At 41.5% G+C, this 25,959-nt stretch overlaps 1 long non-coding RNA gene across 1 annotated transcript in view; it reads left to right on the top strand.

The window, feature by feature from the left end:
• The first annotated feature begins 56 nt into the window (after window positions 1-56).
• Window positions 57-25,959, top strand: part of LOC133210838 (uncharacterized) — a 38,880-nt gene continuing 12,977 nt past the window's right edge. Inside the window, exon 1 of the long non-coding RNA XR_009725045.1 lies at window positions 57-160. This is a non-coding gene — a long non-coding RNA (uncharacterized LOC133210838). The remainder of the gene's footprint in view (window positions 161-25,959) is intronic.

Raw genomic sequence — 25,959 nt, forward strand, 5'->3', positions numbered from 1 at the left:
TGTATCAGCTGCCAAAGACCAAATGGGCGTCATGTCTGCAGACAGGCAGATTCTTTTCATGCAGAAGTGAAATTCAGTCACCAGATGCACCGTAAGGATGTCAAAAGCTGACCTGGACACACGTCTACCAGGCAGTGAACTGACACCATTGATCCATTTGGTAGGAGTCATGAACAAGCCTTCAAATCGCAGGGATGTTTTGTTACTGACCAAATCAAATCACTGATAGAGCACTTACAATGCCTACTCTCTGTTTGCAGTTGTCCAATGACTCCTCTGGGTCACCAGGATTAGTAACGTAACAAGTCCTTGTGTAGTTATGAGCTCAGGGTCCTCAACCTAAAATAAATGGTGTGGGTTGTAAAGGTATTTTCTAATTTTTTAAAGGTTTTTTTTTTTTAGGTATTTTTAGGTATTTTTAAATGTATTAATTTTTTAAAGGTATTTTTTAATACCTGTAAAATAATGCATTAGTAACTCAGACTGATTCCTCAGAATTGCAAATTAATGCTGATATCCTGGACAGAAAGACTGATTATCTGCCTTCCTTGTCATAGTTATTTCTGAGAGTCTAAACCATGATATTAGGATTGTGCCATGTGGAAGACATGATGCCCCAGAGCTATAATGATCCTTTTTGTATGAAAGGAAGTGTATTTCAGCCTTTGTGTATCAGCTCAAATCTGTCCTAGAACTTGACATGGAGTGCATACTGAACAGTAAAATTTCTTCAGTAGTACAAAGTTGTGGTATCTATTCAACAACCTCCCAGTGGGTCTAAGTACGGATTTTTAATCCATTCTTTAGAGTTTGGAACCGAGTTGTTTATGCATGGTATTTGTTGATGAATTAAACTTGTCGTGTTCATCTGCAGAACTCAGAAACTGATCAGAGTTTTTAAATAGGTATTTGGACAGTAGATGGCCTAGGAAATGTTAAAGTTCTTAGAGTGCTTAAAGAAAAGTTGTTGGTTATTCAGTGAAATGAATAGATACTCTGCCAAATCTGTAATGAATCAACATCTCAGCATGAGGTTAGGAGTATCCATATTCTACAAACCCCGTGGTGTGTTGTCTTTTGGAGTAGTCATAAAACCCATGAATAAACTATTAGTCATTGAAGAGCCCCAGGGAACTTGTAAGCTTCGAGATCTTGGAACAGATGGTCTGGGCAAAATTCTAACTAATTCATGTCTGATATTCATCTGCTGGTGTAAATCAGTGCTGCTGCCCCGGGTTTGGTAATACAGTAGGGATTTGTATCAGAAAACTCCCTGGCCCTGCTTACCTAACCCATCCCCTGTTCTTTTAGCTGAATATGCTGTTCCTTTTCCCCTCCTCTACTGCAAACAGAAAGCGACTTCCCCACTTATGGCTAATGGGAATCAATAAGTGTATCTTCTGAAGGTCTTCTTATTACCTGTGGTCAGGTTATCTCCCAGATATTTTACATATTTCAAGAATTTTGGTTGTTGAGAAGCTCAACATGGCCCAGCCCATGTGCTCACAGCCCAGAAAGCCAACCATATCCTGGGCTGCAACAAAAGGAGCAGGTCCAGCAGGTCAAGGGAGGTGATTCTCCCCTTCTACTCCACTCTTATGACAGCCCAGAGTACTGCGTTCAGCTCTGGAGCTCCACATAGAAGAAGGATGTGAACATACTTGAGCAAATCCAGAGGAGGGCCACAAAGATGATCAGAGGGCTGGAGCACCTCTCCTGTGAAGAAACAGGGAATGGGGTTGTTCATCCTAGAGACGAGAAGGCTCCAGGGAGACCTTAGAGCAGCTTCCAGTACCTAAAAGGGACCTACAGGAAATCTGGAAAGGGACTTTTTACAAGGGCATGTAGTGACAGGACAAGACAGAACGGCTTTAAGCTGAAAGGGAGTGGGTGAGACATTAGGAAGAAATTCTGTATCGTGAGGGTGGTGAGGCCCTGGCACAGGGTGCCCAGAGAAGCTGTGGCTGCCCCATCCCTGGCAGTGTTCAAGGTAAGGCTGGACAGTCTTGGAGCACCCTGGTCTAGGGGAAGGTGTCCCTGCTTATGGCAGGGGGTTTGGAATTAGATGATCTTTAAGGTCCTTTCCAACCCAGATCCTTCTATGATGCTATGAACTTTCGGGTAAAAAAGTGATACAAAAGCATAATCACCTGACCTTAAAGCAAGCTGTTTTTCTTTATACGCCAGTAGGGAAATGGAGGGCTGAAGTAAATGTCAAGTTCTACTAAATCATACTGTTAGCATTTTAACCTGGTGTATATAATTCAGCAAATTGCAGAGCAGTGCATAGTCAGGCTTCAAATCTCACCCGCTGCTACTGAAAAATCGTCACTCATAAGAAACTACCTAACTGGTAGTTACTGTGCCAGAGTATCTAAGATGTACCATTAATTATGGGGTAATAATTATAGTATCTCAGATACCTTTGCTGATAACTGAGCTTGACTTTTCAATAGCTGGTACTTCTCCAATGTCATGATATCCAACTAGACTACTGTGAGCCCTCTGAAGATAAAGCAACCTGCATGCAATTTGCTTCTAAGCCACCACTTAGCATTAAATTGTAGGCTTCTGAGGCTTAGGCATAGTGTGGTGTCACCTGGCATCTTCTGCCATTGCAGAAGTTTCTAGAGAGTCTTCACAACACTTCCCAAGAGAATAAGTAGTTTAGAGGCATTACCTACAACCTAGCTTAGACCTGCTTCACTGCACTAAGGGATCTGCCCCTTTCACAAGTACATATGAATTATAGGTATTATGTAGGCTTATTCTACAGCTGCTACTCCTTTTCTCTCTAGTTTATGGTGCATTTTGTCCTTTTTTCTTCTTGCTTCAGTTAAATAATACTGAGCTTCTGTCTTAACATTGTCCAAATAAATCCTGACTGAAATACAAGCATTCAGTGTGATCAGTTGATTGCTTTAATACATGTTCATCATTCATTGGTTTTGAGTACCTTTGATAAAACTTATAGAATCAGTAGCCTGGAGAGGAGTGAGGAGTTATGTCATCTCTAGGTCAAGTTTGTTACATGGAATTGGCAAGGCAATACCTTTTTCATGAGTGCTTCATGACATGGACCTTTCAACAGACTGGATGTGCCTAAAGCAGATAATTAGCAGCCTTTCATTTACCCTTAGTTTTACTTTTCGTTGTTGTAAAAGGAAGAGGAGGAGGTTGAAGGTGATGAAAATTAATTATCCTTTGGGTTTAAGGAAGCCACTGAAGATTGTGAGGGAGGCTTCCTAGAACCAGGTTATTCATGAAACTCAGATGCAACAGTAATGTTCAGGAGCCAGAAGCCCCAGGTTTTTTGAGGGCCTTTCCTTATTTTTGGTTTTTTATTCCCAAGTGGGGTGCCAGAACCTCCCTTTGGCAGCCAAGGGTCCTCAAATTTTCATCTGCCACACAGTTCACAGCAATGATTAGCCTCTCAAATGTGGAGCTCACACCTCCCACTTGGCCCCTACTGACTGCTTCCCATGACACCCGTAACCAGCACAGCCCGTTGTCTCTTTCCTTTTGGTCTGGCACCATAGCACGTGCAGTATCTTGTTCCTCCAGCGGAACCATGTGGAGCCTGTTTTGAGCAAGAATATTGGCAGCAGAAGGAAGGGAGGGTACTACCTATTGTTGCTTTACCACACTAGTTTTTATGCTAATTATTGTAAAATGCTGTGCATCAGAAGAGCCGTGTCAGTAGCGTAAAAGTTGTTCGTACCATTCTTCATGCGTGGCGCTGTTCTGTGAGGGACAATGGACCTTCCGGAGGCGAGATGGAGTTCACCCGAGAAGACTCAATGTTAAATAACTCTCACAGTATTATTGTTTTTGTTACTGTAGGGCATGGAAGTTGTAGTAACAGAACAGCCCCCCACTGTGTTAGGGACCTTACAAACAGAGTACAAAAAGACACTGTTTTTCCCAGAGAGTTTAAAACTAATTAGCCTTCTCCATTCCGGACATGGGCTCTGTACCTACAGCAAAGAAAAATCTTGTTTGCTTATTTATTAAATTTAGAATAGACAGCTCAGTTTATTTTTCCATTAAAAAGATGATGCCAAACTGAGTGCTAACATACATGAACTACAACCCCTCTGGTTTTAACAGGGGAGGAAGGAGGTAAATGCTTGTGATTAATTTGGCTCATCCTGGTTGAAAAACAATAGAGATTTGTCTTAGCTAGTCTTAAGTAGAGCAGATACTTTAAACACAAGCAAGCTACTTCTCAGGCTGTGGGTGATATATTATGTAGAATATGGTATGAAAAATTAGCCAGCACGTTTACCATACCCTCCAGGAAGCCCTGTGATTAAATTTAACATAGCTGACCCTGTTGTCCTACATCTAATGAGCCAGAATTGATAGAAATGTCCTTGATCCAGCTGGTGGATTTTAGTGTCAGACTCTAGTGTTATATAATTTATCCACCTTAACCCCACCAGTGGTGCAATTGCTTAATGCACTGACCTGTCACCTTTCAAATGGTATTTTTGGTCTGCTTGGTATAAAGTGAAATTAGGCTCAGCTGCTTGCAGAGGCAACGATATGTGGCTTTAGCCTAAAAAAGCAGAGTCTGGCTTTTGCTCTGAGACCTGTACTCATGCAAAGGTGAGGGCTGCCCCCTACACAGTACAATAAATTTTGCTTCAGAAGTGTTGGGAAGCATCTTGAGGACAGCTTCTGCAGGAGCTGCCTGTGGCAAGGTGGTCAGTTCAGTCGAGCCAGGTTTTCTGTCTTTTCCTTTAGGAGATGGTCTTCATGGGGTGGACACTTCAGGCGTTCGCAGAACAGTATTTGAAAGATGTTTAGATGTCCAGTTTAATTTTGAGATGTAGAAATGGCTCTGACCCTGCAGCTTTGAAATCACTGGTACTTAATCATTGACAGTGTCTATACAATCAAACCTCTGCAGCAGAAGAAAGAGGAGACTTTGAGTGTTACTACCAGTGTGCTACCTACTCTCCACTGAGTCAAAATAGCAGCTTCTGGAGCTGGGTTGCTGCTCCTACAATTTTTGTGTGCTAAAGTTATTGCAGGAATTGTTTTGTATGAAGGCACAGGTGTTCATGGAGGAATTAAGTTTGTTTGGTTTTGGGAATGAACAATATCGTGTTTCAGAAGGTTTTACTTTTCAGACAGTCTCAGGGTCTGCTAGCTTCATTTTTCTAGTATTTATTTTTCAATTGGGATGGTGATTGAAATCCAGGAGCGGCTTTTTGCTCTTGCTGTTGTTTCCTCACCTTGTTCATTTTGCTGTTTGGCAGTCACAGTAGTGCACATCTCCCCAGCAGTTTTCTGGAACTCTGGGTTTAGGAAAAGCTTAAAGGCCTTGGTCCAGCGTAACACCGGATTGTTTGTGTTCTCTTCAGCAAGTGTGCTTTCTGTCTGAAGCTTGAGGGGTTGTTAGAAACAAGTACTCCAAGTTAGACTCTAAAACATTTAAGTAGGAGCGTAAACCCCTCAAAACACTGCAGTAGGGTTTCTGTTCTCATCCATAAATGGTAAAGGACCTGATAAAACTTCCCTAAGTCAGTGGAAGGACCCTCTTTGACTTCATCCATGCCTGGAGCAGAGACAAATGAAAGGGTTATTTTTCTTGCTAGGCAGCATTTCAGTGGCGATACTGTAACTGTCAGACTGAAGGAGATGGTGGAAGGAGGGGCACTGAAAGTAAATGTCAAAGGGATAAAATATGGGTAGGAGTAATTTAATTTTCCTTCTTTGTTGGGTCTGTTCATTTCATCTCGAAAGTGAATGCAAGCTCAGCTCCCAGATCTTCGCAAAATCATCCAGACATAATATAATTTGGGAAAATAAGTGGTCCACATTTTCTTGATGTGACAACATATGGATATTAGCATTTTTTCATTTCTCTGATCAATATACATAAAACATGCAGCAGGAAAATAAGTCATGCAATGGGACTCAGATTATTTTTTAATATTGTCAAGATTTTATCAGTCATCAAATGAGATGAAGGAGAAGTCAGTTTGAAATTGCATTGGACAGCAGCAGAACAGACTCTCTTCTCTATTTGTGTCAGCTTTTGGATTTCTTTTGTGAAGAACTAAAATTGTAGTAAGCAGGGGGAATGGAAAGAGAGAAAGACTCTGCCTTGCTTCTCTGCAGCCCCTTTGCAAGAGCTGCTCCTTTAATTTCCCAGAGGTTACCAGCACACTAACATCTTTTTTATTTTAATTTGAATTATGAAGAGTAGGAGCTGAGGGATCTTACCCAAAGATCCTTCTTTTTTTTTCCCCTCCTTGAACAGGAAATTCTTCACAATTAAGAATGTCTAATTAAAAAGCCTTTATGGTTTTTGTGCTGGCTTTTTGGTTGGGTTTTTTTCCCTCTTCCCTACTCACTTCATACATCAGTTTCTCTGACGTGGCCACAAAGGATAAAATTTACTGTGTAATTGAATCGTGACATATGAAAAAAGATAGCAGTCTGTATTAAGTTATTACTTTGCAAAGTTCCCAAGCATTTGTTCACCTGAAATGGGTCAAGTGTGGCAAAAGAATTAAGGGAATAGAATTTGACTTTTCTGTAAAGAAAACATCAGAACACTCTCCTGCTTTCCAGCAAACAATGCAAATAACAAACAGAGGCAAAAACGCTGATACAGTTAAGGAGATAGATACAATACATGTATCTCAAACTTGTAGTTAGGGCTGACTTAAACAGAATTTAATATACCAGACACATTGCATTGCAAGTGGATTCTCATTTTGCCAAAACACTAACAGATGTTTAATCAATAAGATGGACCATAAAGGGCAACACAATTAGTAGGTCCAAGAAATGTTCTTGTGTGATGTTAGAAAGCTGTAATTATGGACCAGATCTCATAAGTGTTTTGCACAGATGACACATAATACCAATATTCTAGCTTACAGGAAAGCCTGCATGGCACTTTTTAATGTGATTACAGGCACAAAGAGACAACAACCCTGAGCTTATAGAATGCATTTAAACAAATACCAAAATCGTCACTGAATTAAAAAGAACGAAAAAAAAAAAGAAAAGGCAAAAGCCAGCTCCTTGGACCCAGTTCTTTTGTCATGCTTTGGCTCAGACAGGCACACACAACTACCCCATCTTCCCCATCATGCCTCCCCTTATACCTTAAAGCACAAGACTCGGAACTGCACTATCCTCATTCTCACCATTATCATGGGTGGCCTTGTACAACTGCTGTGAGCAGCAGCTCTGCCAGCGTGAGATGGGACAGGAGGCCTCAGTGGGAAAGGGAGTATCCAAAGCAGATGAGAGTCTCAAGTGAGTGCTCTAAATTGCCTTGAGGAGACAAGACTTCTAGGTCACACTGGTTTTCCATTCCATAACTAGCCTTCCAGCTGATCAACAGTGCATCATAGTCCCTATATTATCTTTTACTTAGCTCTTGTGGTAGAAGGGAGAGGTTTCCTGCGCTTGGAGCAGCTAAATAAAATGGAAGTCCTAGTTGTGAATCCTGCTCTTGAGTCTCTCCAGCAGAGAGAAGCCATTACTTAGACAAGTGTTCTCCCATCTTTTGAGGTCCCTTCCAATCTCTAACATACTGTGATACTGTGATCTGCACCACATTCGGAAACAACACTCCTAAATTACTGGGATTTCCAAAAATGTTGCCTTTGTGCATGATTTTGAACTTCCATATTTAATGGTTTAAAGGGATCACTACAGCAGTGTTCAGCAGTCTGGAATTGCTATACTTAACCTGTAATTAGAGTTCTTTACTGAAACTTACAGCTGGGCTGAAGCCCTTCAAATCTTAGATTAATCAGACTCAGCATAACACCCCTGCCTATAAATTCCAGAAAGGTAGGTTTATTTCGATATAGTGAATCACAGAGGTTTTGGCAACCATCTGAAGAGTGTATTTTGTCCATGGGAAAGGGAAGGAAGAAATATGGTTGGATGGATTACACAGAGGGAAGAAAAATCCCCTTCAAAGGCATGTTCTACAGCATAATTAATAAATAGTCAACTGACTGCCTGGTGCAGTGATAGCCTTCATTGTAGCTAATGAAGCTTCATCAATGTATGCCAGCTGCGAATATGACCAATAATTCTTCATGTAAGATTTATAAATAGCACAGAGGAAATACATTGTCAGAAAATATGAACAGTAGCCCTATTAATGCATACTTTTAATTTAGTTATTCCCAAAAAGCATACATCTCATTGCCACGAGCCTGACATAGTGCAGGTCATTTTATCCTGTGATGGATCTTCTAGGTGCATCCCATAATGAGTGTCCTGTTAAACGCAGTCAGAGGCTTACCCATGCATACATGTGAGCCATGCCAATGGTCAGCAGGGCTTAAGCCCCAGTGATAATGGCATCTGAACCTAACAGGCACAGGTATGCAGCCCCTGCTCAGCTCCACTGACTTCACTCTGGATTGCACCCATCTACCAGTCAGTAGGGACCCCCACTACTCCATGGGGTGAGGACCTTCATCCTGACCACCTGCCAGCACGGCACCTAAAAGAGAGGAGACATGGGTCCTCAAGTGGGTGTCACAGCTTCTTACCATAAGCCTACAGCTGGCACAGGAATGGATGTGGAGGAAGACTGTGAGGATAATGGGGGGGGAATAGAGTGCCTGTCTTAGCAGAGGAGACTGGGGAAAAGTTGGCTTGTTTAGCCTAGCAAAATGAAAGCTGAGATGGGGTCTGATTGCTATCTATAAATACATCGGGACAATAAACACCAAGGAAGGAGGGTGATTTAAGCCAAAGGACGATGCTGGCTCAGGAACAAATGAGTCTAAACAGGCAATGAATATATTAGGAGAGGAAGGATTCTGAACACCAGGAGAGGGAGGCTCTGGAGCATCCAGAGGGGGCTAGTGGGAGCTTAACTCCTTCTGACATAGCAAGTTGACAAGGGCATGTGCCAGCTGTGAGCTGGACTTGGTAAGCCAAATGCTCACTTCCCATTCTCTGTCTGTCCCTTCTTAGCTGTCAAACAGGTGGATGGATCTGTCCCTAGATTCAACCACTCCCTCTACTCCTGTTCTGTGCACTTCTCTACGTAGCATATGTTTTCTTTCATCACAAATGTCAGTAGTCTTCAGGTGTGAGGCACTCTTGGCTTTGGTAGGAACTGTGCTGTCTTCCATATATTCTGCAGAACTCAGAAATTTAACTTACTCTGTGTATGAATATACATATAATTTTAAATAGGATACCATTTTAAACGGTATCAAGTTTCATTAAATGGAAGTAAAAAAGCAGTTGAAGTGTCAGAAGTTTGAAAAACTGCTAAAGAAGAATTTAATGTAATTCTGATACTGATTTATTTTCATAAAAGCCTTTTTGGAAGCACTCAGAGTGAATTTTAAAATATATTTTTATTATTTTTGATTGTTTGTTTAATGACTTTTTTTTCCTGATCAGTATTATAAAAACATAATCTAATTTGTTGTAACTAACTCACAAGAACAGCCTTAAATCCAGTTTCTGTGAATGGGAACTCCTTCTAATATTTAAGATGGCATGTGCTACTAGGCTAAAATAGCTGGGATATTTTTTTAACTCCATTTTCCTATCAGTACAGTCCCTCATGGAGAGTCCCTCTCCAGCATCCTTATAGATACTGGAAGGCTGCTCTGAGGTCTTCACGCAGCCTTCTCTTCTCCAGGCTGAACAGCCCCAACTTTCTCAGCCTGTCTTCATACAGGAGGTGCTCCAGCCCCTGATCATTCTCGTGGCCTCCTCTGGACTTGTTCCAACAGCTCCATGTCCTTTTTATGTTGAGGACACCAGAACTGCACACAATACTCCAGGTGAGGTCTCACGAGAGCAGAGTAGAGGGGCAGGATCACCTCCTTCGACCTGCTGGTCACGCTCCTTTTGATGCAGCCAAGGATACGGTTGCTTTCTGGGTTGCAAGCACACACTGAAGCCGTCTCATACTTAGACAAGGATGTTGTGTCTAGTCAATTGCCTAAGATCAGGAACTCCATACCATTTTGTACATTGTGAGTCTTAGGACATGAAGACACTGCACAGTGTTGTACAGTAGAAAGACATTTGAGCTAGCTTTAGTTATCTTGGGTACTGAAGCAGAATAGCCACATTAGCATGATACAAAAGTAGAGTAAATTAGCCCTGGAAATGTTGCACCCATTACTGTCACTACCAATTACAATAATGAATGTTATTCATCTCTAGGCAGCAGATTAAAACTGAACTAACCCATTAGTAACTGAATGTCATTGCAACTGGAGGGTTGTTGGATTGCCTGTGTGAAGGTGGTGATTTCATTTCAGTTCCTATTGGCAAATGGCCATGTTCTTTAAATGAATAATGAATGAATATACAACAAGCAAATTCTTGGCTCCCTGGAGCTCTCTATTAACTAAAATGGTGTAGGACGCAAACTCATCTGTATCAATTATTGAAAACTTTATCATGATACCAGATATTTCTGAGTTTGAATACAGAAAGGACTTGAGGGTTGAATGGATCATGGAGACTGAGGTGCCCCTTTGGAAAACAAAGGTCTTCACATACCCATTTATAAGTGTCTTAGCAGCTGAATGAATGTGTGCTCTATTGCTGCTTGCTTGTACTGGTTTCTGTTTGTTTACTAAATGATCAGTTACAATGAAACATACCACATAAAGAACTAGTCTTGGCAGAAATCACCCCTCAGTCACAGCACATGTAATTCTATAGTTAGGTATTTTAATGCATTTCAGTGTACGCACACACTAATCCCTTCCTTAACACTGTCCCCAAAAATATACCAAAGCTGAACTTTTAGAGACTCGTTAGTTGCAAATTGCTAAGCATGGCTAGCAAAGAAAACCTCAGCCATATTCAACTCTATAAATAGCTACTGCAATTAGACAATAGTTAAGTCTTTTTAGCTGATTTAATTCATCTGTCTCTAGGGCAATTTTCCAGACCTGACCATTTTTATCCTTGTACTTAGTTCTTATTTAACATATCCATAGGCAAGCTGACATGCTTTAACCCCCCTGAACATGGTTGCTTCTTGCTTGCCCTTTAATGAATGAGAAACAAACTAGAACTGAACTCCTTCTTGAAGGAAGAAAATAAGACTCATGCAGTGTAATAGAGTACTATGAAGAAGTTCTGTATGAAGTGTAACTCCCTGCATTGGTTCCTAGGTTATTTGCCAGTGTTGGGTTGGTGGTTTAGTTTCTTGAGGGCTTTTGTTGTTGTTGTTTTCCTTTTTTTCTCTTTTTATTTAATGTGACTATTTCTGCACAGTGTACAAAACTAAAAATGGGCCTCAATTTTAACACTAATGTGGACTAACAACATGTAGCTATCTGTCTGCAGAAAGGTAAATACTTGAGGGGGAGGGATGTTGCTAGACAGAGTAGTTAGGATGATAAATCAACCCTGTGGTCCTGGCAGAGGGGTGCTAAAGGTGAAAGAATGACCTCTTTGAGCTACCTACGGTATAATTATCATCATTTGTATGAACGTGGAGCAGGAGTCAGTTCCTTAGCACCACACGTGCTGGGTGCCTGGCATGCCACTCCTCTGGGAGAAGATAAGCACATATGGAAGAAAGTCTCCTTCGCATTTACTTTCCAGCCATGGCACCCGATTGCTCCATGTTCTCTTTTTTGACCTCCTCAGCATACAGTCATGTCCTATTAGACTCTCAGGCTATCATGTAAACCGAGCAAGATACGCTCAGATGTGGGATTTGAGGGAAAATCAATAACACACTGATTAGTGCACATGCTTCTCAAATGCTCAAATTTCCAAGCTGAAGTCCATGAGTTCTCAGAGACAGGATGAAAGAATAAATAATTATGAAACTCCTACTGCTTCTCAGCAGCTTATCTCTGCATTTTGCCTACAGTATTAATAGAGACACAGCCTTCTAATTGCATTATATACATGATGCTACCTTTGAGTCTTGGTAAAGCACATTAATCAGCCATGTCTGCAAATCATGACTGTGGCTCTTTAAGCTAACTCTGGATCTCGGTCATCTAAAATATAACTACTATGTGGTTTGCAGTATTACCCATGCTCATATTCAAGCAAGATGTTCATGCTGCATGCTGCAGTATGTAAACTCAGTAATGCTTTCAATATGCGAGTTGCTAATCCACTAAGATGCTCCTGATAATAATTTATTTTCTATGCTTTATTTATTCTTGTTAAGTTACTGAAACCCCTGGACTGGGATTTTGGAATATTTGCCTCTGCCTTACACAATCCCCTTTAGCTCCAGGAGCTGACCCGTGGAATGAAGCTTTAGATCAGAGTTTTAGACCCTGAGAAAGAAAGGTTTAGCTGTGTCAGTGAAGGCAAGCACCATAGGTTTGTCCAGAAGGCTTCTCAAGAGGGACAAATGTCAGGGCATGTTATGATGATAAAGCTGCACATGTCTATTTCCCACCAGAGGAAGATGGTGTTAAGCTCTTTTGGGGATCTCTTTTGTGGAGACTGCCTGAATGTAACAGGTTTGTCTCCCATGTGTCCTGCATTCATCATCTCTGCACAGGTCCTAAGAGCCTTCAACACAGCTCCAGCTGGTAGCCAGTGGCTTTGACTATGCCAGTAAGAATATATTAGATTGCTACAGGGGAGATTAGAGTAGAAGGGTATTACTTTTTCTCCCTGTGTTGCAAGGAAAGGATATGTTTCACAGCCTGTGCCAATTGGAGACAAACTCTCCTGAGACTGCATTCTATAAAGGAGTTTATTTACAGCCAGATAGTTACCCAGCAGTCAGCCCCTTACTCAGTCGCCATGCTCTTAGCAGTGCCTATTGAATGCAGCAAGTTCAGTAAGCTGTAGAAAAAACCCACTGGAGAGACATGGGTACTGTATGACTAACTGAAGCTCTGTTGAAGAGAGAAAAGAAGTTTTCTGTCCTTAATGCGGCAGTAAATCCCATATTATAGAAAGTGCAGGAGCAATAGAAGTGGAATGGCACCTCACACCTCAGTACAAGGTGGTGGCATGACCTAGTGGGTAGGGAAGCTCTTGGTAATCCTTTCTACTGTTTTCTTCCCTACAGACACCAAAATGTCTCTGAATTCACAAAGTCCTTGTTGGGATTTTCTTTTTCAGTTGCTCCTTTTGACAAGACACAGCTGGCACTTTTATTCAGCATCCATCAGTAAACCAGTTGCAATGCCTTACTGCAGTGTTTTTGTCTCCATTGTTGCACTGCTTTCTGTTGTGCTGGCTGTAAATGAATCGATTTGTGCAATTAGCACTGGAGCTGTGAAGTGCCTAATAACAGGCAAAACAGGAGCCTGTGTGCTGTGGCAGCTAGATGCACAAAATGATGCAAGCAGGTTGGGGGGTGTCATGTCATGCAGCATCTGATGTTTTCATGAGCAGAAGTAGAATGTACTCATTGCAGGTATTTGGAGGTATTAATAGCAGCAAAGATCTCAGCCATCAAATTCAGTAAGTATATGAAAGGTACCACTCACAGTAAGTTTAACAAGGTTTTCTGTTGTATGCCATTTGGCTTCAGTGTGAAGTATGTGCATGAGAATCAGCAGAACTGGTGTTTGAAGTGGTCATTGGCTAATATAAAACCTTACATAAAACTAAGACTGACCAAGCACTATTTTACCCAAACAAATGGATTTCATTCAGTCTGCCTTCAAAGGAGAAAATGACAAACTGAGCACTTTGCTGGCACAAGGGAAATGATGTGAAAAGGCACACAGGGATAGTGCAATTTGACAAGTAGGTTTGCATTTGAAGCCTGTGAGAGCTGGAAATTAAAAGGGGCCACAAGCTAGACTCAGATTGTACACAAATGCAACTAAGAGCAAGTTGCAGAGATCCAAGCCTTCAAAAACACATGCAGAAAACGCAGGGCCATGGTTCAAAGTCACTGACCTCAACTGTTTGGTGTTGTCCAGCTTAATGAGACCTTTTTTCCTAGCCCAGGTGGTTTTATTTCATGAATATTAGGCACTGTGCTGGGAAAGAGTTCTTCAGTCCTGGAGCACTGATAAGGAACCTTGTGCTAAGGTGCTGTCCTGACCTTAAAGAGGATCTCAGACTGAGATACTCATGCATGCCTGTCTGCATTTAGGATCCAGCACCAGTAGCCACTAAATAAGATTTCTCATGGGTTTTCACAGAATTCAATGGAACTGCTCATGTGTGTAACTGTTACTCAGCTGTATGTATAGTGTCAGGACCTCAGACATGACAGACAAGTTAATTATAAATAGGTCAAAATGTGATGAAGCTCAAGTTGCAGTTGCAAAGTTTGCATTAGTATTAAATATTCAAGTTGCTGTCATACTTGAACTGATTGCTGTAAGGTTACAAAGCAAGTTTCTAATATTTATGACGTGTCTTGTTCACTTCTTCTTGACACTGTCTTGAACTAATGGAGACAAGGTGATGGATTTTCTTGTTTTTTTCAAGCACCTATAACCCTCATATCTTAATATTAGCTTAATGCTGTGGAAGGCAGGAATGTGGGGATATACACTTTAGGGTTGAAAAGTTTAGGAGCAAACAGTTCTTATTTTGTGGTAGGTACACAGTCAATACAGTGCAAATAAGTAATAACGTATGCTACATTAGAGGACCTTTCAAATTTTTGATTGTTCTACTTTTCCTCTTTGTCTAACTCCCATCACACAAAATTGTTTCAACTACAGATAATAAGGGGTGTATGCAAGGTAGATTCCTGAATTGAGCCATCATTTATATGACAAACATCTGGTCTCTTCTGGCTTTTAAGAAGAGAAACAACCTCAGGCCTTTAGATCTGTACTAACAAACAGCTGACACTGACTGCCCCTCCCATCACCACCAGGTTAAATGATGTTCTGGTATTTATGAATGCACAAAGTCACAGGTCTCATTTATCTCAAGACCTGAGGCCTTGTTATCATGTCAGCCCACGTGCTCCACGTGAAATCCTTAAGGAGAGAAATTAAAGAAAAAGGTGTAAGCGAACAAATGCCCCTTAATCAATTGCCCTCTGACATCTCTCACTCACATTTTGTAGGTTGCAAAATGAATTAGTGTAATGAGCTCAACATGTACAGCAGATGGCAGGGACATTGTAATAAAAGTAGATGAAATAAAATCTCAAATAATTTGCTACGATTTATAACCATTGATCTCACTAAAGCATTTCTCTTTCTTCGGGGGGAGGGGAGGTAAAAAAGGAAACGTTAGGTAGGTGCTTTATTATAAACTATGTACTCATTTTTTCCCCAGCATACTAGGCTGACAAAAGCATTACACATAGAAAATCCCTAACCGTTCAGGTAAAAAGCCTTTTATATAAAAGTTTAAATAAATTTTCTGCCTATTCCAAGGAATTTAAATAAGGTTTCAAAGTGATATTTTAAACAAAACTTCTTTATGAAGTGATTTGGGGGGAAAAACTACATAGCTAAATCTCTCGGCTTTATGGAGCATATCCATCTGCATCAGTCACATTGCATTATGTTGTTTCACAGAATGTTGTAATATCTGAAAGGACATATTTTGCCTGAAAACCATTTTTACTTAAATGGTAGGGTATGTTGCTCACAAGGAAAGCGAGATTAGCTGGCAAGATATGACAATATAAAGCTGAAAGGAAAAGAGAAAAAAAAACAAAGACAGAAACTTAATTCAACTGTCCCTCAGAAATAATACATTCTGAAGAAAGGGGAAAAAATGTCTACAGAACAATATGCTTGCACATGTATTAGCAAGCAATAGAAACCCTCTAAGCCCTGATTCAAGCAAGCTCAATCTCAGATCCCAGCTCAGAAAACCCTTTTTTCTGATGAGGACTGCACGTATGTCATTGTGATCTCTACACTGAAGAGTTTCATTTCTAAAGCCCTCTCCAAAGCCCAGAAGATGAAATAAATAACATCTATAAAAAGTTTAAGCATACTTGAGTTATCTGCTGGTTACGTGCTTCCCAGTTCAGGGAACTGTTTACGGAGCTTAACTCTGTCTTTATGCTAGCATTTATTTAATGCAGCCGACCTCAAAGCTGCTTCAGCACACAGTGAAAGCTACACACCAAATTAAAGCTGCCATGCAGTCTTAGGGCCATTTAAAATTCCTTAACCTATTAGTGTAGCTGAGAATTAACTTAAGAGTACTTACACCTGCTAATTTTCAGGGCTGAATGATGTCTCGTGTACAGCAAACAGGAGAGTTGGTCAAACGTGGTTTAATTCACCCAAACACAAACAGCTGGTTCACACCAACAGCTGTAAATCTTTACCTTGCTTAGAGAAGAGGGGTTTTCGGACCCCCGTTGGACAGGTCCCACTGATATAAACATGGGGACAAAGGTTATAAGTCTACTTGATTGGGTGGTGACTGAACATGGCTAAATTAGTGGTCCTGGGTTTATTAAGTTACATCAGCTACATTATTATTATGTACTTTCCACAGGCATCTAAAGTTCCCAATTGGAGAGTAGTATCTCATTATGCTAGGTGCTGTACCAGCCCCTCAGAGGGTCATCTGTTGAAGGACAGCACTTGTCTGAAATGAATTTTACTCTCCCAGGAGCAATTAAAATCCATTCAAAGGAAGGAAACATCATTTCTTAAGGAATTTTGGTGCTGCTTCCACTTTTCTTCATAAAAATGCTCCCACATTTAAAAAAGATAAACTGTTTTGTCAGTGTTTCAGAAAGTTTTGTTTGAAGCTGTCACAGAATCATTACTGTGAGTAAAGATTCAGTATTGAGAAATAATGGCATTTTTCTCAGTTGAAACTTCAGTGAAAAACCTTTTCTGAAACCTCTCCCTACCAAAACCAAACAAAACCCACAAGTGACAGGCTGTCATTACAACAATGCAGGAGAGGAAAATGAAGAAGCAAAAGAGGCAGCGGCACAGGAAGGCTGAGGTTTTGCTGTGTTCACCTCCTGGCATGCTATTTTTACCTAGCCTTGTGGTGAGGTACCATTGTGGCAGGGGAAGTCAAGGTCCCTCAGGCATGTGAGCAAGAAAGGCATCAGATCCTGCTGCCAGCATCGCCCCAGAGGAGGGAATGGCCAAGGTGGGCAGAGATGAGGGAAGGCCAGTTTGTCTTTGAGTGGGTAGGGTGCCCTGGACAAAAGTCCTTACCTTGTGCACACAAAGAGCAGTAACTGGCACTAACTGGTACCCTGATGGGTACTTGCAACTGAGCCTCCAAGGCACATACTAGGAAGACACAGCTACTCCTCTGCCTTCAGTGTTGTTTGTAAGACACCTTCCAGTTCTTTATGGGGAAATCTGAAGAACTGCCCAAAGTACTTTGCTAGCCAGGCCTGTAGATCTTTTAGTGTCTTTATTAGCATTTAATTTTAATGGAGCCATATGCACCACAGCTTCTAAGCCCAACGACTAAATTCTTTCAATTACTCCCTAAATTTTCTTAATAAATTGAAAGTCTGCCCTTCCTTTTGCTGTCAGTGGAGTGATACCTCACTATGACCATCATGTTTTGTGCTCTGATACGAAAACCTTTCTTGCCCTTGTAGACCTTCAGTGGCTCCCAACCCCACACCAACTCCTTGCTTCTCTGGGGGGGTGCCAGAAGGCAGCCATAGATCCAGTTTGGTACTTGCCTGCAGCAAGATTGCAGTGCCGGGCTACAAGCAGGGGGATGTGCCATGCTCTGCTAGCAGCAGGGACCCATGCAGCTCGCATCAGGCTGACATGCTTCAGAGCAAACCTCTGCATGAGGGACCCAAGAACATGTGTCCCTGACATGGCTCCACACCCTGGCCTCTCACCTCAGCACCATCCCAACACCAGCACGCAGGGTCTGACTGAGACAGGGCAGTGAGTACCCTCCTTACAGGCAGCCTGGCCCACTACCATTCCCAGCCAACAGAGTCGGCATCTGGCATGGAGCTAGCTTTATATGAGGTGCCTCGAAAAAAGAGAATGGGGTTCTGTCTGACCAAAGCTTCCTTTCCAGTAACATTTCAAATCGAAATACTATTGAGAAATGACTGCCTGTCAGTTCAGAAGGTTCCTTTGGAAACAGATGGGTGGGAAGAAACTTGCTCAAACTGTTACCAAAGAGGTCTGTCAGACCAGCGAGCATCACTTCAGAATAAGGAAGTTATCTATAGATCTGAAGGGGCTGTCTGAGTGTGACCTGCTACTGTATTTTAGGCTACCTCTGTCTTCTAACCTGTGCCTTGAATCTGGATTCTGCAAGTGGCTTTTTTGCAGGCCTTTGTATTGTCTGTGTTCTTGATGCGTCTTCAGGCAAGCAACTATATATTTGCTGTCTTGTTCCTCACGGCTATACCTATGCCACAGCACACTATGGAAGGTTTGCAGCGTGAATGGAGAATGCTGCTGAAAAGCCTTTGTTTTCCAACACAATTTGTCTCATTTAGAAGTCATAATGAAAACATAAGAGAGGAGCAGAACTCCATTCTTTCTTTTTAATTAAAAAAAAAAAAAAAAAAAAAAATCAAGGCAACAGAGGCCTCTGCCCCCAAGCCAATAAAACAAAAAGGGCTACAGATGAGCCTTTAGGAGCGAAGAATCCAGGGCAAATCCTGAACAAAACAGAGATGCTTTTAATTTTTCATGAACATTTTATCGCCTTATTCTTTTATCAAACATATTTAGTGCCTTTCCTTCCACATATTTAACCTCTTGTTAAAGTTTTTGTTATAACAGCTTTTAAAAATTAATGTGTTAGAGAGAGGCAAGAATACCCCCAAAACCCCACCATCACGTAGCCACATTTATCCGCACTTCAGGGCAGCCTAAGGATGGTGGGTTTATGACAGTCCTTGAAGAATGTCTCCTGGGATGTTGCTCCCAAGAGAAGTGGTGGCTTCAAGGCTGGTATGAAATCAAGCTATGATAAAAGCAAGATAGCATTGGTTGAGTGCTGGGAGTGCTCCAGCTGACTGTCCTGCCCCATCTGAGCCCTCAGCACACCCGCTTTCATACAAGTCAGTTTTTACAGTAGCTGAAAAGATTGTCACTCTGAGATAATTCCTACTTTTCCAGAACTGGACCAACAAAAACCTCCTGTAGCTTGAGTAAATGAGAGAATTGTTTCTCTGCTTTGGGATTCTTAATGGGTCGGAGCAGCAGCAATCACCAGCAGTCAGGAACAACTGAAAATAAGCCATTGAGAAAAAGACAGAAAGAAATAAGGTAAAGGAAGGGAGCCATAGCTGGGTCTTGAGCATTGTTTAGCTTCCAACAAGCCTTCGTGGCTCTTTCTGCAACCTTATTTTTCAGACCTCTCCCCTCCCACTGTGTTAATGAGGCAGAAAGTGACCTGCCTACTTATTTTCTGGCTTCATACTTAGCAACAGGGCAACATGCTGAACAGCTGACTGTGTGCACTGTATTGTGGATCAGATCCATGCGCTATGTGACTGACGACTGTAACATCTCTGAAATAGCATGCGCCAAGTTCCAGATTTCTCTTTGCTTTGGGTAGATAATGGCATTTTCTCTCCAGCAAGCTTTTCTTTCCTTTCTCCAGCAGCGTGATCATCAGGCATCACGCTGAAGTGGCACATATATTATTCTGATTAACTCCCTTAAATTTAAGGAGGAACGCCTCTCTAACTGCATGGAGCTCAATAGAAAACCCCAGTGAACTCCACACATTTCACTTCCATCAGTGTATGCAAGCTATGAGCAGCTTGCACACAAGGCAGCTCCATTTGCAGGGTAGCTCTGCACTGTTTCTTGGAGTAAGCCTTTTCCCCCCCACCTTTCTTTCTCTTGCAGCCCATGGCCTTTGTCTCCCATGCTTTTTCCCATTTATGAGTGTTACTGGAGAGTCTTGAGTATAGACTGAGGAAGGTATTGCCCGTGGTGGTGCCTCTAGGAGAAAGTGCCTGGGATGTCAGATCTGTGAGCACCAGTTACGTGGTTCTCTCTCTGCCCCCCTGCAGGAAGCTTTTCTTCTGTCCAGCATGTGTTCATCACCTGCTTTACAGAAGCTGCTTGTGTTTGCCCTTGACATATCTGTGTGGCCACAGTAAATGTGCAGGCTCCCTGCGGTGAGAGAAATGTGTAACTGGGCAGTGGGAGTTGTGGGCATCTGATGCAGACACAGGGTGAGGTGTGCTCATGATGGAAGTGAGCACACTGTGAGAAGGAACAGGTAAGAAACAGAACAGAATATAACCCTTGATTTGGAGTAATGTTGTCTTTGCCCCAGCCCTGAACACAGCTGCATCTTCCTTTTCCTCTTTGGCAAGATCCCACAGAAATTCCCTTGGAGAGCACAGTGGGCTAGGAAGAAGTAAATCTTCAGCTGGAAACCAATTTCTTTCCAGTTTATGAGCTTTCCAGCTCCTTCCAAGATCAACACGGTAAAACAATACAGCTGCATACCTGCAGACAACATAATGGCAGAGCGAGTTGCTCTCACAGAAGAAATGCTGTGCTGCCGTACCTAGAAGACGCCTTCAAAACTCCATGGGAGAGCTGTGTGGATTGCTTTGACATGATAGGAAAAGCATTTCTTTGTGCATAAGTGAAAGCTTTTAAACCATGAAATAAGCTACAAGTTATATGTTTAAGTCTTCTGAGACTTAGCAGGCTTCCAAATCAAGTAACAAGCCTTAAACTAAGGGACCCAATCAGACATAGTTGAGAAAGGAGCTGAACCTAATGCAGGATTCCGCTCCCTAGTGCATACTAAGTTACATTTCACATCCATATAGCCTCAAGCTTCAGCATTTCTTAGGTCAAAATATATGAACAGGTTAAATTCTGAGACGACACTAGCTTATTGCAATAATTTTCTTTGAAAATATTAACTATTTCTTGACCAGTTTTTGTCAAAGAATGTGTACTCAGCAATGTACTAATGTTTATGGCACTGTGAGCATTCTCAATATATTCCTTTGGCAGCATCAGAAAGGTTCCTGAAAAGAATTAGTTTTTGTTCCCAGCTCTTTCCTGACATCGTATGTTGCCTTGCAGAGGGTACTGGGCATTTTGCTCTCCTCAGAGAGATGTTTCTACTTTGATTGAATTGGGGCACCCTGGTCTCCCCTGTAGCATCTCAGTGATTCCATAACCTAAGCAGCAACAGCGACATCTCTTAAAAGACCGTGCTGAGCTGTATGCAACTACTACACATCTAACTGCTACCCTGTGTCACTGTGTGTGCTGTGCAAATACGCATGTGCTGCTTCAACTTCTCAACCTCCAGGTTCTGAAGTACAGCAAAGGTGACAACTACATTGAATCTCTGATAAAGGCCAGCAGAAAAGATCCCTGAGGAATGCTAGCTTCACATGAAACACACAGCATCCATTGTGTTAACTCGGTTTAACTGCACATTGATGAAGTATCATTTGGATTTCTTTCCCCAGTTAGAGGGTGCCATGTGCAGTGCACCCCACCAAGCAGGGATCAGGGAGAGCTATCCTGGGACTTCTCACTGACAGTAAAGGTTGCAAACTGTCCTCATTAGAATGCAGCCTACTAAGAGAGTCTAAGTAAGGCTTTGCATTAAGAAAGGAAAGAGCCTGTGTCCCAGAATACTGATTGCTGTGAACAGCGATGCTACAGTGGAAGGCATTAGGTGGGAGATTGCTTTTGAGAGCAGAGTATAAAGAGGTTTTGGCTGTTTCAGGTCAAACACTTGATTTTAAGGGTCTCCTAATTGATTTGTACTCTGAACCTGGAGTGAGCATCTTTCTACTTTTCACAATGATGGCCTCAGGAATTGCATTTTCTCTTCAGCACTACTGCTTTCAAAATCAGGCATAATCTTGAGCTACCAAGTTCATACCTCAAGCTGAGCTTGCCTTGCAACACCACTTCAGGACTTTGGTTTGGCACTTACAGGAATTTAATGGTATGGGGGCAGACCCCAGACAAACAACTGCCAACCAAGCAAGGTTCAGAGCTCAGCCTGATCTCCAGAAGGTCACAGCTTTGAGGGCTTAGGCTTAGCTTTCTCTCTGGTCTCCAAGGAGGTATGACTGTGTTAGTCAAGCCACAGCTTTTTTGTGAAAAGAAGTCCAGCAAAAAAGCATCCCTGCCTCTAGCCTGAGCACTGTAGTTGGTAAGTGCAACTGCATACAAATTGCTTCCCCCTCTGCAATATGTCCTTACATCTGTCAGAATTGATGCCTCTGCTCAGATAATGCCAGATCTGCCCAGGGCCACCTGCTCCCAAGGGAACTGAAAGGAAGGGGAGAGCAGTGGAGGGAAACGTGCTACACATCTTCCCACCCTGCTAAGCTCTCAGACTGTCCTAAAGCCTCCAAGAGCATCTGTTGCTTGTTTCAAGTCCTGATAGACATTTTGGATAGCACAGTTCAGGTTTGACACTCAAAATATATGTGTTAATGAGGTAATCTTGGGGGGGGATTTGTGATAAAAAATTACTTTCTGTATTGTACTTAGTCTTGAGATTACTCACGCAGCCAAGATATCAATATGCATATAACCAAGTACCAAATGAATTACTGTTTTCCACAAAGCATTTGTGTTCTGTACCTTGTTATGAAAATAAGTGATCTGCTGGCACCACCAATCAGTATTTGCCTCACATACATAGCCCTGTTGATAGAAGTAGTCTTCTAATTATGACCTAGAAGTATTCGTACTGCTTTCCCATTGTGATGGTTGTTTCTAACTGGTTTTACTTCTTATGGATGCACTCCTGTAGCAGAGAGTTTTCAGGGTTTCCTTTGGATGTATTGTGTAGAGAAAGCTTTTATATGATATTTTTATTATTATTAAAGAAAGGAGACTCTGCAGGTCTTGCTCAGAATTCGTCCTCCATAATCTTTGTTAGCAATGAAGCTGAAATTGAAAGGCAAAGACCTTCAAGAGGTTCTATCCTACTCATTTATAGGGAAAAAGTTACACATAACGTATGAGGTTCTTCATACACCTCCTACAATTGCCTTTAAAGCTTTTCTATGTACCGGTTTCCCTCAGGGGCCACAAAAAAAGGCCATTTGTTGATGTTTGAAGATAATCTAGCTGACTTTGTCTTCTGAGTGTCATGGTTTGGGGTCCAGGTAAAACAGGCTTTATTTTTAAGTTTCATATAGGTTTGTCTTTCTTTGCAGTGAGGAAGTGCAATAAAACTGTAATAAAACTGTAATAAAAGAAAGTGCCTGTGTAATCTTATATGCAGCATGCAGCTGCAGATGTAGCAGAATAGAAAGCGGTACCTTCGGCCACGATGGAGATGGGGTCTGTGTTTCATTCAGGCCTGCAGGAGGAGGCAGAATGAAACACCTGCCAGAAGCGGTGAGGACTGCCCACCCATGCTGGAGATCCTGGGCTTCTCCAATTTGTGCTCCAGGGGAAGCACAAGGTGTTGTAATGACGCCTTGCAATGCCTCACAAACGCTCGTCATTTCTTGCTGTTCTTTCCCACATAATCCAATGAGAAAAGACAGATTTATGGAAATTATCACTGAAGCCTGCTGCTTCTGCACATTTGCAAGTCTCTATGGGTGTCTATTCTGAGCAAAATATGGTAAGGTACAGAAACCTCATCCCGGCTCATTTTCAGAACATGCTTAATTTTATGCATACAAGCAGTCACACCAAGTTCAGTGAAACTGCAGAATTCTTTAATGAGGAAGAGATGAAGGCTCAGAAACCTTTGAAAATCTGACCAGTGAAATATTGACCTCTGATTATAGAACGTTTTTTTCCACTGTTAACCAAATTATCTAAATTGTTCTGCTATTGAGACGTATTTTTAGAGAGGAGTAATGATGTGTCATAGTCATAGGTTGCTAACAGCATAGATAGCTTCTCCACCCTCTACATCTCAGTGTACCCATGAGAAACAAAGTAGTAACCTAGCATAAACTGGCTTCTTTATTTGTCCAGTCTTTGCAACACAATGACTTTTAATGAGCACAATCTGAAGACTGTTTGTAGGCCATAAGTAGTGCAGATATCTGGTAAGGGATTTTGGAGGTCACAGGTTTTGCAGTCTAACAATACCTTTGAGGGGACTGATTTTCAGAAAGCTGGTAGCTTTCCAAAACTGGGCTCCATCTGTGGGGATTTCAGGGAGTCTCCAACAGGACACTCTGAAACATCAGGACCTTCCCCACACGTGGCTAGAGCCATAAGTTGAAACAGATGACAAACAACTATTGACAGGTCATTCTGCAGCTATATTTGTCTTCAGACTTCCTAGATATTGCCATCTTAGAAGTCTCCTGCTACTAGCACTTTTAAGACATTATTTTTGTCTTGCTTAAACCACTTAAATAAAGGAATTATCATTTATAAATGTACCAGGAAAAGATCAAAAAGAGTCTGTGCTTTCATGCATCTCATTTTTTCTCTCTTAAGTTTAGTAGGGATTGGGTACTCAAGGTTTGGTCACAGCTGTGAAGTGCAACATCAAAATGAAAAGCAGCAAGAGTGTGGTGAAGCTGTTTAGCAGGTAGAATAGGGAGATCTTCTTGACTCATGGGAGAGGTGAGACAGCAGAATTCTTCAGCCCATGGTCTCACCACATACTCATGGTTTCTGACACAAGAAACTGAGTACCAACCATAAGTGCTTTGCAGTTCATTCTTTGTGTTGAACACCCAAGATGCATGTAACAGGAGTGCTCTATTGGTCTTAGTTGTCAGCAAAGGGCTCTCAAAAGCACCCAATAGGGCTGATGTCTGAGACCTGTACAATTGATTAGAACTAATTACTACTGATGTTGTTTGCTGTGTATCTTTTTCATTAACCTCTTGCTAGCAGTAACAGAGGCAATTATTGCCAGTTTAGTTTTGTACATTACCTCTGGCAGTCATTCATACCTGAGAAAGGGAAAAAAACCCATTGGGTATCTGCCTGACTGCTTGGTCTTGTGTATTTAAGACTTGTGAAGTACTTGCCTGTAGCGGAGTCTCCTGTTGTCTTTAAATGCTGAGAATGTGTAGTGTTGTGCATAAAGATTAGTATTTGTAGCTGATCAATTTTCCTAGAGCCAGCCAAATTAGTAGTCTCCATTAGTTACCCAGGCAGGAAATTACCCGATTTCTGGTAATTTATATCTCATAATCCACTAGAATAATACGTATTTGAAAATAATTTATGCAAAGAAATACAAATCCGTGCATTAGTGATTTTGATTAGTCACCGCTTACTAATATTTTTGAGTCAGTACGGGCAGCTAAATCATATCCTGATATTCTGCCTGCCTATTGGATAAATTAAAAATGCAAACAGAAGCCTAGTGAAGAACATCTAAAAATACTCTAAACCTTGTGTGTTTGGTCTGAATTTTCAGACTAATCAGCACAACTAAGGGCATTTCAGATACTTTATAAGCAGCCCCAGAAAACAAGAACAAAAAACCAACTCTAAATTACTGTTATTAGAGCAGCTCAAAATTCTGAATTCCTGATGCTGTAGAAAGTTCTAAGATAGCAAAAGGCTTGTTCTTAGTTTGAAATTCAAATTAAAATACTTACATATCTCAACTTAGAGTTATTAAGTATGAAACTAAAGAATCAGCTGTTCTTTACTTGTGTTGTTACCTTGACCATCCTGAAAGATTAAAGAACAGTCTGGAGAGCCCCAGACACAAAGTAAAGAATAACTGGCATGGAAACTCAGGACTTGACTGAAGTTTTGAGGCTTCCAGAATTCCTTCCACAAAGCCCAGAAGCACAGTTCCTAAAAGCTGTGGCTGAATCAGTATGATTGGGCACAGCCTGAAGATAATTGGCTTTCAAACCACTCATCAGCTCAGTGAAACTGGGCTATTTCTGTAAGCGTTTTGCTTTCAAGGAACAACATTTTTCCCCTTAAAGAAAATTCGTTATATTGCAAAATATCTGATGAGCACAACTGATGAATGATGTTGATCTACAAATAACGGTGGAGTTATCACTTCATGTTGACTTGCATAAATATTGACTGTCTGTGTAATGAAAAGTTCTAGTTTTTAATATGCATTTCTAATGACATTTGATTGATTTCTATGTGTTTTCCAGAATTCCTGCTGCATATT

The sequence above is a fragment of the Neopsephotus bourkii genome, unplaced genomic scaffold, assembly GCF_033783945.1.
Source record: "Neopsephotus bourkii isolate Nb327-2 ecotype Australia unplaced genomic scaffold, CSIRO-AGI_Nbou_v1 NB_532, whole genome shotgun sequence".
NCBI classification, from domain to species: Eukaryota; Metazoa; Chordata; class Aves; order Psittaciformes; family Psittacidae; genus Neopsephotus; species Neopsephotus bourkii.